This window comes from Erpetoichthys calabaricus, chromosome 4, assembly GCF_900747795.2.
Source record: "Erpetoichthys calabaricus chromosome 4, fErpCal1.3, whole genome shotgun sequence".
Taxonomy (NCBI): Eukaryota; Metazoa; Chordata; class Cladistia; order Polypteriformes; family Polypteridae; genus Erpetoichthys; species Erpetoichthys calabaricus.
The window spans coordinates 63,194,243-63,210,866 of NC_041397.2; the positions used below are offsets into that span (position 1 = coordinate 63,194,243).

Genomic DNA, 16,624 nt, shown 5'->3' on the forward strand with positions numbered 1-16,624 from the left:
TGCAAGAAGGATTTCAAGTAAATAGGCTTAAAATGGATTCACTGAGATTTATCTTTCACTCAAGCCATTCATTTAAAGATTAAGCATCACACACTACAATAAAGCTGCACATGTAAAATTTAAGTATGAAGAAAGATATTTGACTAAGATGTTTGGCTGTAAAATTAGCTACATATGGGTGGTTCCATTTGGAACAAACAAGCAAGAAAAATCCTCATCACTATTTCTGGTTATCTCCACTATAAAATAAGAGAAACAAAAACATAGCAATAGTAGCCCCCCAGGGTTATACAATTCATGTGTATATATCTCTCTGCTGACTGTGGCTTCCAGATTCATAGCTGATTGACAGCTACTTATATACACTAGAGATGCATTAATTGACATTTTTGAGGTTGGTTCTGGTCACTGGTATTTTTAATGAAAAATCAGCTGGTCTGAATACGAATTCCAATTTTATGCCATGTCCATTCCAGTGTGTCACATAAACAATTCAAGGGGAGCCTGTAAACATCAGGATTCCATTAAATTCAATTATATTTTATATAACTTAAAGCCAAGAGTGGTGTAGTCATTTAAAAGTATAATTTATATAAAAGACAAAATTACTTGTATCACACAAAAAACACCTCAGGATTCAATCAGAAATATACCAAACTCAGAGGTCTATAGTTTTATAAAGAAAGCCTCTTCTTTGAAATCAGTTGTGTCTGAAAAAGTACCTTAAGTTGCCGTGAGTACATACAGTACATATACACACACACACACATACAGTATATATATATATACTAGCAAAATACCCGCGCTTCGCAGCGGAGAAGTAGTGTGTTAAAGAGGTTATGTAAACATATATATACATAAAAATATATACTTATATATACATATCTACATATACATATACACATTCACATATATATATACATACATATATCAACATATATATACACATACATATACATACATACATACACACACACACACACACATATATATATATATATATATATATATATATATATATATATATATATATATATATATATATACATATACACACATACAGAAACATATATATATACATATACATATTTACATATCTACATATATATATACATATCTACATACATACACATATCTCTATCTATCTATATATATATATATATATATATATATATATATATATATATATATATATATATATATATATCTCTATCTATCTATCTATCTATATATATATATATCTCTATCTATCTATCTATCTATCTATCTATCTATCTATCTATATATATACATCCCCGTGCTTTGCAGCGGCGAAGTACTGCTTTTAAATTTTTATTAAGAAGAAAACCTTTTTAAATTGAGTGAAAATATACTAATAACAATTTGTTAAGGATCTGTTTTTTTGTGAAACTGACTTCACACAGACTCTCCGCTGTTTTATAAACGAACGTCATATAAGGTCTTCCTTTTTCGTTGCTTTGCCAACGGAAGCAGCCTTTTTATTTAATCCTGTTTTTACGATTGTTCTGTTTGTATATCACGTTGTCAGTTCAGCACTCTGGTTGTAATATGACCAAGCTGTGCAAGCACACTCTTGAGAATGCAACGTATAGTTGTACAGGAGAAAAGCAATCTTGCCTCAAATCAATGGCAACCTTTTGTAGGTCTATGAACTTAATTTAAACTTTAGGTTTACACAGTGCTTTCTTTCCGAAGTACCTGCACTCATGAATATGTCTGTATGCGTCAGTCGCTCAAATCCCCGCGGTTCGCACCGGCGAAGTTCTGCTTTTAAATTTTTATTAAGAAGAAAAGAAAACCTTTTAAAATTGAGGGAAAATATACCAATAACAGTTTGTTCAGGATCTGTTTTTTTTGTGAAGCTGCCGTCACTCGAGTGATCACTTCGAGCTTTAAGCCTGAGAAATCACCCCGTAAATGCACACGTTTAATTGCACATCTGTTAATATGTATGCTTACAAAGTATTAAAAGACACTCAACAATTACACAGTATTAAAAGACACTCAACAATTAATGTCATTTACCTTCGTTCCCGCGTTTGACTCATGCTGTAAATCTCTTCCTTGTTTTCACTTCACGTGATTACGTAGGAGGCGTAATACGTGATACGTGACTCCACCTCCTCCATTAGAGTATATGGACAAAAAACAGGTTCCAGTTATGACCATTACGCGTAGAATTTCGAAATGAAACCTGCCTAACTTTTGTAAGTAAGCTGTAAGGAATGAGCCTGCCAAATTTCAGCCTTCTACCTACACGGGAAGTTGGAGAATTAGTGATGAGTGAATCAGTAAGTCAGTGAGGGCTTTGCCTTTTATTAGTATAGATATATATAGATATATATATATATATATATATATATATATACATACACACACACACACACACAGTATATACTGTATATGCATGCACTCTAACAGCCATTAATTTAAAAAAAAATTCTCACAAAGTTTCCCTACTTTCCATAAGGTCTTACACTCTTAAAAGTACACTCCTAAACTCCAACAACAGTTGCAAAGGTCCACCCACAAAGCCACACATAACTGGTTAAACGTTCTCTCATTAACAAATTCACTTTGCTGTTCAGGTCTTCTGACGCACAGCCTTAACACTAGAATTACCAGAGTCTACGAAAAAACTCGTAGATCCGGCCCACCTTAAAACTGTTCTCACCTCTTCTTTGTCTTCTAAATGTGCTGATTAACACGAGCAGCAAGCAGCCGGCTATTCCATCCCCCACTGTCGCAGAACATTCACTAAGTTTTCCCAGCTCATGCCTTGTTTGATTATCTGGGAGTGATTGAAGTGCTGGAGTTTTAGAGTGGAAATAATAGATTGCTATTTGGAACACACGCATTTCATGTGTGTTCCGTTTCTACAGTAATCTGTGTAAACACATTTTTAAAACAGAAACGTTTTTCATATTTTAGTAGTAAATGACAAAATGTAGGCATAAACTATACAGTGTATGAAGCCTGAAGTCTAAAGATCAAGTAAACACTTTCACAAAAGGTTCAAGGATGATTCCGTGGCGTAGCGGTAAGATTTGCTGACTTATAATCAAGTGTCCCCGGTTCGATCCCCACTCACTCCTATATTTGCTGTTTTCAGTAGTGAGCTGCTCCTTTGTTAATATTATACAGTACACACTGTGATAGATTAGAGGTCTCCGTGACCCCTTGAACCCTCAGACTAGACGTCAGACACCAGGTAAAAGTCCAAATATGAATATTTATTTTAATAATAAAGTGCACAAAGCACCCTCCTCTCCACAATACTCAATAATAAATCAATAAACAATACACAATAATCAATCCTCCACACTCCCAGCCGCGTTGCCACCCTTCCACCCAGCTCAGCTCGACGTCTGGGATTTCCCATAGTCCTTTTATAGTCCTTGATTCGGAAGTGTTTCGCCCTCTGTCCACGTGACTAGGAACACTTCCGGGTCATATAAAAACTCTTCTTCACCCCGGAGGCACGTTGTTTCCTGTCATGTGATCATGACGTACCTCCGGGTTATAGGGCACGTAAGAGTCCGACAGCCTCCCTACAGCGACTCCTGGTGGCCCCCATGGTATCCAGCAGGGCTGTGCATATAAACTACAGAGTCCATGATGCCCTGCTGGAATTCGGGGCACGTCCACGCTGCTGGGAGAGCTCCTCCTGGCGGCCTGGGGGTGAAGGCCGGAGTAGAAAGCCGGCAATCCTTCACAGCACATACATTTGGTTTGCGTCTGTAACACACGGTGTGCATTTATAGGACTTGTAAAAGTTACCGTTTTTTTTACTTTTATTCTCTCTAAATCACGATCACGATGCATACTACCCCACCCAGGGATCTGACGCTTTATTTTTTATTTGAAACGGAATAACTGGAGATGTGAGTGGTGTTTTGAGACAATGGAACTGGACATTCTCTCATCTAGAGGGATAAACGCTGACACACAAACGCTGGCGAATCTGCCTTCTTCATATCTCACCGTCACTTGATTTTTTTTTATTTTGTTTTATTGAGTGTTCCTGCTCATGCTGAATTAGTGTGCACCTCATGGTGTATGATGTCAAAAAAACAAAAAAAACACAGACGTAGGTATATATGATATTTGGAATTATTCGTTTTATGACCTGTATAGTACATTTCGGAAAACTTTGTGGCACGGAAGCCACAGAAGCTGTTGGATCATCCTTGAAAGTGTTTACTTGATCTTTGGACTTCAGGCTTCATACATTATATAGTTTATGCCTACATTTTGTCATTTACTACTAAAATATGAAAAACGTTTGTTTTAAAAATGTGTTTACACAGATTACTGTAGAAACGGAACACACATGAACTGCGTGTGTTCCAAATAGCGATCTATTATTTCCACTATAAATAAAACTCCAGCACTTCAGTCACTCCCAGATAATCAAACAAGGCATGAGCTTGGAAAACTTAGTGAATGTTCTGCGGTGGTGGGGGATGGAATAGCTGGCTGCTTGCTGCTCGTGTTAATCGGCACATTTAGAAGACAAAAGAGAGCTGAGAACGGTTTTAAGGTGGGCCAGATCTACAAGTTTTTTCGTAGACTCTGGTAATTCTAGTGTTAATGTCATCACAGAGCACAACCCATGACAAACAAGTCAGCAACAGTGCATATTCACTCTTCCTTTTTTTTTTTTTTTTTTTATTTACTTATGAACAAGCTGTCTTGTGTCTCATGTGAGATGATTTGGGTTTTCCTGAATTAGTCACAAGTATCTTTGCACATCCTAAACATTACTTTTACTTTTTAATTTACTCACGTTTATTGTGGGTTAAGATGACACAGTAGAACTAGTCACACACATGACAAATACACCTAAACCAGTGTTTCATAGGCAGTTTTGGGTCACAGGTAGGTGTTGTAAATACAGTACTGGTGACTTGTTCATGGTATAATTCACTCCCCCACCACCAATTCTAATCTCATGTACTTAAATCCCCATCCCCTCCCCCCAAACCCCCAATGGGGATAAGGCTGTGCTTTCATTTTATTTCCTGTTTGTAATAGTGCATGTTTCTGCTTCAGTGGGGGGTACAGTTGGGGAGGTTAAGTGAGCAAGATTAGAAATGGGATAAAAAAATATTGCAAACCACACTGTTTGTATGTTCAGAAATGAAGGGAGTCTGGGGGTGGTAAAATTATACCATGAACAAGAAACTATCTGAAAGTTTAGACACACTGACATTCGACCGGCATGGGGGTGTAATTCATTGACAATAGATCAAAGAGTGACTCCCCCCCAACCCCCCAAAGTTTGTGTGATGTGATCCAATGACTTCAGGGTTGAGATGGTTGTCAGCAATGTGAGGTGGAGTGATGCAAATACATTTGATCGAAGAGTGGCCCCCTCTGAAAGTTTGCCCAACTAGTGATATTCGATTAAAGGGCCCCTCACATGAAACTCTGAATAGGTACACAAAGGTGAAATTGAAAGAGCACTGCTCAGAAAACTAACATAGGGAGAACTTGTAGCAGTGTCTGGCTATGGAAACTGAACCCATAACGCTTGATATGTAAAACTGTACACCGCAACACTTCAAAGTTATACTACATATTACTGACAAATCAAGCATAGCTTTGAGTCCTTTAGCAAATGTATTGTTCTCAGCAGAGGCAAACTGTGACTCCAAAGTATTCATATACCATATCACTAGCATTCTGTAGTTTTTCTAGGACTTCTTTGACTGTATGTTTTCTTTTTTGAAGAAGAAGATGACATTTCCCTAGTACAAACTTCAAGCTTAATCGCACATCAACCAAAAAATCTGCAAGTACTTTCTTAGAAGCTTGTGCGTAACAATGTCTAAAAATCAGCTACCACATAAGCAATATATTCCTGTCTTTTGTACATGGCTGTGACAAATAGTACATGTGACCAATCATAGACAACTATACTATACAAAGGTAATGAGTCTTTCACTGTATGCGGCGTACTATAGGTGGGATCTTTGATAAAAGCAGATTCACTCAGCTGTGACATACTGCTTGCCTCAGCATATAAAGTGTGAAATTTGCATATTATACTAATGAAAAACATTAGATAACATTGAAACTTATGATTTATTTGAAAGAAGGCAATCTTGGGAAGGTAAAAATACCATCACTGCTTTCGACTGAGTTGTGGGTTTAAGGCAACATACACAAACAACTCTGAAATATTGCAGTGTCACACCAGTGAGACACCTTGTACATACGTGACTACCAAACTTCTTTGTAGCAAGGTTCCTGGGATGGATGGTATTCGCCTTGAGTTTTTAAAGACTGCTGCTGGGCTGTCTTAACTCTTCAGCATTGCATGGAAGTTAGAAACAGTGCGTCTGGATTGGCAAACTGAGGTAGTGGTCCCTATCTTTAAACAAGGGGACTGGAGGGTGCATTCCAGCTTTTGAGAATCACACTCTTCAGTCTCCCTGGGAAGGCCTATGGCAGGATTATGGAAAGGAGGATTCAACTGTTTGTTGAGCCTCAGATTCAGGAGGAACAATGCAGATTTACTCCCACATATGGAACACTGGACCAGTTTTTTCACCCTCGCAAGGATTCTATAGGGTTCATGGAAGTATGCTAAACCAGTCTACATGGGTAAATTATGTCCCTCAGGGTGTCCTGTGGGGTGTGCTTCAGGAGTATGGGGGTACCAGGCCAGCTGTGGGGGACTATTGGGTCCCTGTACAACTGAAGCCTAAGCTTAGTTTGTATTGCCAGCAGTAACCTGATTGGTGTGGGACTCTGTCAGGGCTATCCTTTGTTTTGAATCCTGTTCATAATTTTTCTTGAGGGGGCCTGTTTGATGGCCTCAGGATTGTATTTTTGCTTTTTATGGATGATGTGGTCCTGTTGGCTCCATTGGGCTGTGACCTTAGACACATACGTTTTGTAGCCATGTGTGAAGTGACCGGGATGAAGATCAGTACCTCCAAGTCTGAGGTCATGGCTCTCAGTTGTAAAAGGGTGGTATGCCCTCTCTAGGTTGGGGATTTGGTGTAACCTCAAAAACAGATGTTTACGTATCTCTGGATCTTCTTCACGAATGAGGTAAGAAGGTAGAGGGAGATTGACGGGTGGATCAGTGCAGTATCTGCAGTAATGCAGAGGTTGTACTGGTCAGTCATGGCTTACTAGTCGAGCTATGTTTCTACCCTCACCTCAGAGTCATGCAAGATTTCTTTTTTGACTCTCCTCACCTTCATGACCACAAAGCACTAAGCAAGCATCGTGTTTCTTATTTGTTAATACCATAACATATCATACCATTTTGTAAACCCACTTGTTTCTGAGCTGGGTTGTGGGGAAGCTGGGGCCTAACCCAACAACACCAGGTCAAAGGCAGGAACAATTCCTGGCCAGGGGGACAGCACTTTGAAGTGTGAACATACACACACACCACAGCCAATTTAGTGCCACCAAACCACATATCCTGTTCATATTTTTTTTTATTAATTTTTAATATAAACTAATAATGTGTGTTTGATCTTCATGTTACGTGGATTACAAACCACATAACATAATTCAGAGTCATGAACTCTCGGTATATATCCAATCTCAGATTACGTAAAATGCAGGGTTTAGGCTTTGGTTCTCAGCAACTGTGAAATGAAAAAAGTAAATTAAGAAAATAGATGGACAGATGGATGGCATATGGTATCATTTATTGTGTAAGATACAATCTAGTACAGTGGCACAAGGGTACCGTCGACCCATGACAGATACAGCACTCTGGGTTTAATTCTCATGCTTGATCATATGTAGTTTGCATGGGTTTTCCTCTTAATGTTGGCTAGTAGTTCCAAACTAGGAGTTCCAAGGCACTAAGAGGGAATATATCACCAAACCCTGGGTAGATAAATGGGCAAACATAGAAACTTCATAAAAATAAAAAGGTTTTATTCTTCACAAAAATGCTTCAGGACATAATTAAGTTCCACAGAGCACAATTTTAAAATGGAGTTGCCTAAAAAACAAGGCAATCCAAGCAAACAAAGCCCCAAAGCACAATTCAGAAACAAAGTCAAAAAACAGGACAAGAATGTTCAAAAATCCCAGCAATTCACAAAGCAAAGGAACAAGAATTCACAAAAACTTCCCCAGAGTGCATTCAAAATGAACTGCCAGGAACTATGGAAGACCCTTCAATTTACAGGATGGAGGGCAGTTCCTGACGGTGATTGGAAGGCAGCCTCACTCCCTGAGGGACAACCTACAAAACACATTGAACATAGCCAAGGCATTGAAACATATTGAGCATGAGCAATGTTGAATTAACACAAATAAACTTAATACATATGAAAGAATAAAAAAAACGAACAGAGAAAATATGAATATGAACCTCAGTTAGGGCAGGAACACTGGCTGGGCACTGTGACACTGTGATGGAATATCCAAGGTGGTTTTCTGCCTTGTGCTCAGTGTTGGCAGGACTGGCTCTAGCCCCAATGGGTCTTAATTGGTGCATTTGGGAATTTTACACTTTCTATGAGCTGTATTTATGACTCCAACATAATTACATAGATACTGTATTCTTTAGTATTCAGGTTAACTGTTATTCATTAATATTTTATATTATTATGAATCACTTCTTCCTTCATAGTTTACACTCCAATTTGAAAGCCTAGTTATCAGTGAAACAGCTAAACACATCTGATTGACATGAAGACCCTACCTACTGCCATAAACATTTTTTCCACTTAGGAGCATATTTAAAATAATGCAAATTTAGGAAACAGTGATACAAACTGAAGTTTGTGTGGCTTCTTTTACACTATAAAATTCTCAAAGCTGTTGATCCAGTTCAGGATTGTGGTGAACATAATATCTACTGGAAATACTCTTAAAGGATGCAAACAGCCATAGACCAAACACCAATCCATCACACGGCTGACGCACACATAAACTGAGAAAATCAAGAAAAGACAATTAACCTAACAAGCACTTCTTTGAGAATATAGGAGGAAAGGTGCAATATACAGAGGAAAACCTATGCAGACACGGGCTGAAAGTGCAAACTCAACACAGACAATAACCAGGTGTGCAGTTCACACCCAGGGTGATGGATGTATGATGCTGCAGCACTAACCACTGCACCACCACACCACAGCTGTGTGGTTTACAGTCTAGGGTACATTATATAACCTATTTGTTTTCCAGATTTCAATAATAACAAATAAGCCATAAATATTAAACTCTGGTAACATCTGAGACACAAAACACACACTATGATCCCCTAAGTGTAATCTGACAGCTAAAATAGCCAAGTTGTTTTCATAATAGAAATTTTTCCACCATGGCTTCAGAGTCCGTGCAAGCAGGACACACAACAGTGCATACATACTAACTGTATCTAATTATGTACACAGAAATTCTTTTTATGATTCTCATTTTTGAATAGCTCAATTTCAAACAAAGCAAGTCATTTTAAAAATTCTGGTGCTTTGCCTATTAACGTAATTTCCAGATGAGGAAATCTTTTAAACTGTTGCTGATATGTTGTATTAGAACTGTTTAAGGAACGTTACAGTTTGCATCTGGAAGACTGCCAATGAACCCTGCATGACTTCCAGCTTCCTCAAGGGGAAAAAAATTAATTAAAAAGGCTGTACAATTTTTTTTCCCCTCACTCACCATTTTTGTTCTGGATATTCTATCCATGAACCGCAAGTTACAATCTGAAACATTAGCAGTAAATTAATAATGCTAAAATTCCACCTCTGCTTATTTTTATCGTTATCATCATCTTTGGTTCAATGAAATAGTGCTTCAAGATAAGGAAATGCAGACAAGCCATAGGACTCTTATAACTGCAATTAAGGAAAGAAACAATCAAGAGTTCAGTGCACTGTGGCAATGTGAAATGTCTTTAATGTTTAATCTGCAGCTATTTTAAAATTCTGATATGAACTTGAATGAAACAAAACTCAGTCAAAGACCCTTGTTTAATAGACCCCTTTGTACTAAGCTAAAAATGAAGCAGTGTCTTAGTGTGCCATTTCAAAATATATATGGGAACAAAGCTAGATTAAAAACATCAGCTCAACCTAAGGATTAAAGGCTTTTTAAATAAACTGTCATTAACAAGGAAGAAATAATTTGTAATAAATAAGGTAAAAAGATTTTTTTGTGTGTATATTCTTTTTTTATATAACAAGAAGCTCTTAGCATTATGCTTTTAAAACAGTAAAAACCTTAAAAACTACAAACCAGTATTTAAGTTTCTAAAATTATTAATTCTGTTAGGTTCTACAGAGCCAGAGCCAATCCTAGCAAAATCAAAAGCAAGATAGGATATGACCATGGAGGGAACATTCACAGACAATTAGGCATGCATACTTCAGCAATTAAGAATATTCAATGAACTGGTGAGGGATCAGGGGGTCTTGCTGATCATGCAAATAGAGCATACCGTGCAACCTAACACAGACAGTGATGAGGATGGAAATTAAACCCAGGTTTCTGGCTGCATGAGGCAATTGTGCTAACCACTATGCCACCACAAGCACCAGGTCAACAATATTCATAATCAAATTCATTTTAATATTTCTTTAGACTGCCTTGTCTTACAGAAATCCTTTTAAACCTCAAAAAGCCACTGCCAGTTGCAATTTAACATTACCACAGGGAACCCTATAATTATTCACATTCTCTGGAGGTTAGGAGATTTGGTGAAGTTTAGAGTATTTCAAATACACTATACACTGTATTAATAATAAAAAAAAAAAAGGACAAAAGATTATAAAATTTACTTCCATGTTTTCAAGTTGTAACAGCAAAATCTGTGCTGGCCACACACTATGGAGGGTACCAATAATAGATACAGGCAAGTGTATAGCAGTAAGGACTAAAAAGTTAGATCTTTGTTCATTTATCCATTTAGTAAGCTACAGTAATACAATTTCAGGGTGATGCACAGCTTAAGGCCATGTCTGTCTCACTGGATACAAGGATTGCACCAGCATTGCCCATTGCAAGACACCCTGTCAGTCACACTCACTTATTCTCAGTCTATTTAGAGTCTCTGGTCAATCTAACCTGCACATGTCTGAAATGTGGAAAGAAAATCCACATAAACACAGAGAGAGGAAAACTGTATTTTTCATAAATTAAATTAGTAACATAAACAGAAAGAAATATTTCACTCACAATGGTCAATGAATTCTGCTTTTCTTCAATAGCTATCTGGAGAAAGCATCATTAAGAAACAAATTTAAAAAAGACACAAGCCTCACTGTTTCATTTGTCCATAAAATTCCAGGTCAGATTTTAGAATGCACTCATATACATGTTTCAAAAGATGTTAAGTTGCAGACCAGCAGGGTTGCTTTATTCATTTTTGACATATTAAGTGGAAAAAAGAAAGAATATGGAAGAAAGAGTCCTACTGTTAAAGAAAATGGGAAAGGGGCCAGAAGAAAAACAGCCAACAGAGTTTCTCTTATACCAGTTAAAAACTGGGTTGTGTTCCATGTGGGAGGCCCAAGTGGGGAAAGAACGTTAGAGTCACAGAAATAAGGACCCTTCCGTTTAAACTTGGGGGAGAAAAAAGATTATCTACGTGCTAAAGGCTATCTTTCTATTCATCAGCCGCCCAAAAAGTTTGTAAATTCCTATGTTGTGATCACACTTTTTGGAGTGAAACAACTAAATACTTTGTGAAACATAAACAACTCTAATTTAGTTTTTCTTTTCAACTTTCATTTAAAGGTGGTACTGATTTGACATATTAAGTCTGGACTGTAGAGTTTGAATTAATTGAAACGCATGTTAGTAACCAAGTAGCTCCCACAAAAAAAAAACTAATTAGCAAAATTCCATGTCTGTTATATTGCTCCAGTTTTATTACATGTACTGCCACAGTGCTGTCTGGCCTATTTGGCCGTGAATATGATCCAAGTTGAGGGTTTGAGAATGTCATATTTTTATGTTCCAATGTATTGTTAAAAGATATGTTCATGAACATATAACTAATATATTAAAATGGGTTGTTGTGTTGTTTATTTTTATTAAGAGTTTTCCTATTTGCCTAGAAATGAAGAAGCAGAATTCTTAAATTTAAGGCTGTATATATATATATAAAATAGGCAAACAAATGTATGACTATTCTCTGTACTTGTAAAGCATGTTGGGATGGAGTTCATTATTTAAAATGATGCCCTGTGTAATAAATGTATGTTGTCTGTTCACAGTGGAGTTGGTCAAGGCTTTAAACCATAAGGCTGTTGGTTCTACTTCAGTCCCTGGCATAACGTGAGCTTGAACAAACCACTCAACCTACCTGAATGCAAAAAATAAACTTACTCACAGAAAACTGTACTACATAACTGTACTTGTCAAGTGCCCCATGGTGATGTTCAATTCAGAAAACCATATTATAAAATGAACACTGCTCTTGGGTCCTAATTTGAGTGCTGCAACACGCTGTATCAGTACATGCTCCCAACCATCCATGGGATTAGGCAGAGTTATCTGGTGTTGACTCCCTAGCAATAGACATTATCACCAGCAAAACAAGTACAGCACAAATGTTTTTTAAAAAATCAGTTGGCAGAGACATTTGATGTCAACATTCATTGTACTAAGTAAATACATCAAACCAATAAAAATGTCTCGAGTTAATTATGTCATGCTTCCAGAATGTTGGCGACTGGGTGCTAACTGTACTGTATATTAAAGTGCATTGCAACTTGAATCAGACCATTCATCTAACCATCCATTTTAGAACCCTGACAATCCAGTTTAGTGTTAGGGCTTATCTTGGTAGGATATCACGCTAAGCAGGAAACAGATACTGTAAATGCATGTCACTTAAAATATAGTTTGTCCTAATGAACACGATTGAAAATTACTTTTTGTTTTTTCATCTGTTTGAGAATCTTACAAAAGACATCCCACTTCCCTGTTGGTCAAACTTACAGGTTGAAAATGTTGCCTCACAGGTCTGAAAATGCATTCAATTCCTGGAGTTAACACAATTGCTCAGCCAATACATGCTCTTATTTATTCTCGCATTCAAAAGAAGTGCATGTTAAGCTAATCATAACCTGCTTCCAGGTTAGAGGAAATCTATGCATGACCAAAAATGTGCTTGAATAGGCACAGAAATTGAATATATAGACATTCTCTTGTACAGTAACAACTCAAATCTCTTTGTAAACTGGAAATAAGTTGTGGTCACCTATGATTGTATTCCATGTGCTACACAGTGTTGCTACATTTTCTGACTGATACACTGCTTTTTATTTTTAAATGTAAATATATTTTTTAGAAATGATGTCTAATACACACAAGAATGCTGTGTCATGGATGGGGGTTGTGTCCACTGTAAGGACTGTTTATGTTGAACTCTTTTAACTATCTCATTTACTCAGAAATTCTATTTTACGCTTATGCACTGACCAGTGACTTCTTTCCTCAATTAAAGGAAGAATGTTAAATTGCAGCCTGAGAACTCAACAGCTTAGTGAGGTGTAACATTGTGTGCACAGCGAAACTACTCCCTAGCAGTTTGATATTGCCTGCTGCCTAATCAAAGTTAGGTATGCGTAATGCTTGCCAAGTTTAAATAGTCACTCTGATGCAGCATCACTTTTAAATTATTTTTGCTTCCATCTTCCTTTTCTTAATGTGCCAGGGGCAACCAAAGCAGTAATAGTTCTGTTAAATTGGATTAAACCGGATATAAAGTATCTGCTATCCTCTTTCACAGACAAACATGCCGCAAATAAACATTTCCTAACTTGGATGAAATCTTCTGTAAATGAATCACCAGGCCCAGCAGGAATGGACTGTGGAATCAGCCTTTACACCAGGAATGGGAAGTAATCACACACTCAGACAAGACAGCTGGGGCTCTCTGCTGCCATTCACAAGTCAGTACATTAGAAATGAAGGATCCTAGAGTGTTAACACGGAGAAGAAAGAGAGAAAGGCAAGCCTTTGTGCCTAGAGCCATATTAATCACTTGCATGTCTTATGCTTACCAAAAGTGAAGCAACTTGCGAGTCTTACTACAGTAACAATGTAACCATGTTGAATATTTACAAGAGTTGCTTTTTATTCCATTTAAATGTGTTTCTAAAGCAGAGTAAACCTGGATAACCCACATAGTAATAGCACACAATGTTTTTTTCCTCCTCCAAAAACAAGTTTCCTTCCCAAAAATTAAGATTCTCCATTTGAGTGATAATGAAAATATTCTAAACACTTGTACTCCTTCAATGAAAGCTATATTTGAAAAGGGGTACATGTTTTATGCACTCATTATTTAGGGGTTTAACATTGAGAGATTGAACATTTTTTGTCTCAAACTTAAGATTACATTTTCACATATTAAATGATTACTATATCAGCTCTTGTTATAAAATATCTTGCACTGTATATCATACTATATGCAAATCTTGGCATAGTGTAGAACACTTCTGTACAGAAAGCTGGAAGTCTCTATAATAAATCAAAATAACAGGGTATAAAACAACATCTACAGTACATGCATACTACAACTCTCTGTACACATTTTGACCTGATACATGAAATTCAAGAAGGTTTTTTAAACTAGAAGGTGCTATACCTAATAATATAACTCCATCAAGTGCCAAAGTTCACAACAGTGGCTACTTTACTTTGTTTCAATAAGCTTTTGACTAATTGGATTTTCAGATTATACTAATGTATTTAAATAAACAGAAATCATACATATGGAAAGGCAAAAGTAGAATTATACCGACAACCCATCCAGAGTTACTTCTTGCCTTGTACCTAATTCGGTTTGGCAAGATGGTCGCTATTAACCATCTTGAAATGAAAAAGCAGGTTAATATAATAAATAGGATAGTGACATAATGTGTTTAGTTACCCAAGGTTGTCACAGAAATCAAAGTTTTGCAAAGAAGGTAAGTATTAAAGGAAATAGAGCAATCAATAAAATGCAGAAGATGCTCTTTAAAAATTAATTCAGAAACAGGTCAATGTGAACCACAAAAATATATCATGTGAATGACTCTTAAGACCAGTTATTGAATGAGACTAAAGAGCTTCGGAGGTACTATGTTGAAAAGTTTTGCCTGAAATATTACATCTATTTTTGGATAATAATACTGTTTGCTACATCTAAACAGTCACCTATACACATACGTTTGTTATATATCGTTATACTAGCATAGCAAATCACTTGTTTACTAAAATTTACTTAATGGTACAATGGTTAGTCAGTCTGTTTCAATTGCATCATGCATTTACAAACATCTGTTCACCAGATATGCCTTTCATCCATCTTTCTGCCTTTCTTTGTTGGACATTCCAGTCCTGTTCTGGATGTCATACGCATGGATGTACGCCACACGTTTTACTATCTTACTCCAGCCACATGCCTTTGGTCATTGAACAGTCTCATTCTCTTGTGGTCACCAGATGAAACTGCACTCTGTCATAAACACCAGAAATATGGACATTTTATTGCTTTATTTGCATAATTTTAATAATACAGAAATATTGTTACACCAGTAGGTACAAGGCAAGAACCAACTGTAAACTCTAATATCTGATGGGAAAAAACACAAAATTCACAAAGAATGTTCCTTATCCCCGTGTCATCAGAAAAAAACACAACCAGACTGCTTTTCTGCCAGGGTGACATTTTCCATGGCACTGATGAGTGAAACACTGTTAACTTAGTTATCTGGATTGTCATGTTTACAGCTTCTAAAATTAAACAAAAATTAAATGAGCCGGGGTTGTCTATTAGTCTGGCAATAAATCAAGACACAGAGGCTGAGGATGAACTGCAACACTATAGTATGAAGATATTTATGGATGCTGCACTGGCAGCAGTTTGAGTGCATGTGCAGTGGACAACAGAAACATATTTCAAATGTTTAACTTCCACATACAAACTGACTTTTACTTAAAATGCTATGATCAGTGATGAATTTAGCTCCAATGTCCATTTTTTCATGAAGCATATTCAACTAACCAGTGTCATTTTTTTGAGCTCTCGCGTCAATTTGTTAACAGAACTAACCATCTTTCTCAAACCAAACTACACTGTGTTTGCACAAAGATTTTAACAAAAGCACAATATTACTTTGAAGTGCTTGTGTGAACAGATTTATGGACTGGCTCATTACCATTTGTAACAGCTAGGAATAAATGCATTACTTCCAAAAAATATACCAACAAAAAAAATAACATAAAAAAAAAATCACTTACAGGGTCTAATTTACAAGATAAGTTACAGTACTGACACTGAACATGTGGGGGGCTGTGCTGCAAGATAAAGCAAAACTTGTGCATGTGTGTATCCTTTATATAAACAGAATGTCAAGTGAGGCATCTGGAAAGGCATTGTGACAGATGTAGGTGGTGAGAGTTTGTCTGAAAAAACAACCACATTTATGGGAGTACAGCTGGAATTGTGTAGCAAAAAGAACCTTTAGCATTCAATAGGAATTATTTCCCCAGAGAGCAAAAGTTTCTATATACTGTATATGACACACATATTACTTTAGGATTTTTTCCTTCTATATCCTGAAGACATGTCGGTTTAATCTCATTCCAACTCTAAACTGGTCAAGTGTAAGTTGGGATG

The 16,624-nt window shown here is 36.8% G+C and overlaps 1 protein-coding gene across 4 annotated transcripts in view; it reads right to left on the reverse strand.

Moving 5' to 3' along the window:
- farp1 (FERM, RhoGEF (ARHGEF) and pleckstrin domain protein 1 (chondrocyte-derived)) overlaps positions 1 to 16,624 on the reverse strand; it is a 324,030-nt gene that overhangs the window by 190,619 nt on the left and 116,787 nt on the right. The gene's annotated exons all lie outside the window — the stretch shown is intronic.